General features: G+C 32.3%; 1 protein-coding gene across 1 annotated transcript in view; it reads left to right on the top strand.

Annotated features, from left to right (window-relative positions):
• The first annotated feature begins 424 nt into the window (after nucleotides 1–424).
• cep120 (centrosomal protein 120) overlaps nucleotides 425–440 on the top strand; it is a 75,713-nt gene continuing 75,697 nt past the window's right edge. The window contains exon 1 of the mRNA XM_079827543.1: nucleotides 425–440. This exon is cut by the window's right edge and continues 134 nt beyond it. The gene's annotated coding sequence lies outside the window, so the exon portion shown is untranslated.

The raw sequence follows: 440 nt of genomic DNA, 5'->3' as shown, positions 1-440 counted from the left end.
TAAATTTGACTTAGGTCATAATTTTGACTTTATATATCATAATTATCTAATTTAAGTCATAATGTCAACTTTTTATTCAAGAATTTTGACTTGTTAGTCATATTTTTGACTTTTTATATCATAATTATGACATTTAAATCAGGACTTTTATGTCATAATTTCGATTTACTATACATTTAAAAGGATAATTTCGAGTTTTCAATTTCATCTCATACACTTAGTATGTCATAATTTAGAGTGTTTATGTCATAACTATGATCTACAAAAGTATTTTTCCTTATGGCGAAAGGAACTTCCATATTCATCTCTTTATTTTCCATAAAAGACCAAAGATTGCTTGTTTATTTTGAGTGTGTGACGTGTTCCTCCGTCCTGCAGGGGGCGCGCGCGTCGCTGCTGTTTCCGACGGAAGTGCCGCAGCCTGACAGTTACCGTCGTTA

Source organism: Gobio gobio (genome assembly GCF_949357685.1).
Source record: "Gobio gobio genome assembly, chromosome: 10".
Classification (NCBI taxonomy): Eukaryota; Metazoa; Chordata; class Actinopteri; order Cypriniformes; family Gobionidae; genus Gobio; species Gobio gobio.
The sequence above is the reverse complement of the archived record's forward strand: the minus strand, read 5'-3'. Positions and strand labels throughout refer to the sequence as shown.